Source organism: Sinocyclocheilus anshuiensis, unplaced genomic scaffold, assembly GCF_001515605.1.
Source record: "Sinocyclocheilus anshuiensis isolate Anshui unplaced genomic scaffold, SAMN03320099.WGS_v1.1 C30572653, whole genome shotgun sequence".
Classification (NCBI taxonomy): Eukaryota; Metazoa; Chordata; class Actinopteri; order Cypriniformes; family Cyprinidae; genus Sinocyclocheilus; species Sinocyclocheilus anshuiensis.
Window position 1 is genome coordinate 1 of NW_015562903.1, and position 203 is coordinate 203.

Sequence of the window (203 nt, forward strand, 5' to 3'; positions counted from 1 at the left end):
GAGGTTACAGAAGCAGTTCTGCTTTGACTTCAGCCCAAAACAAAGGAAATGCATTGGCCGTGAATCGAACCTGGGACAACTGCTTGGAAGGCAGCTATGCTCACCACTGTACCACCAACGCAGGTGGATGACACAGGCTTGCGCGGTCAGTAAGAACTCTCAAAGCACATGAGTCGCTGATAGGGCTAGAGGAGCTGATGCGA

At 51.7% G+C, this 203-nt stretch overlaps 1 non-coding gene across 1 annotated transcript; it reads right to left on the minus strand.

Annotated features, from left to right (window-relative positions):
• Nucleotides 1-49: 49 nt before the first annotated feature.
• Nucleotides 50-121, minus strand: trnag-ucc (transfer RNA glycine (anticodon UCC)). The gene has a single exon. It is a non-coding gene; the product is annotated as a tRNA-Gly (tRNA).
• Nucleotides 122-203: the final 82 nt, after the last annotated feature.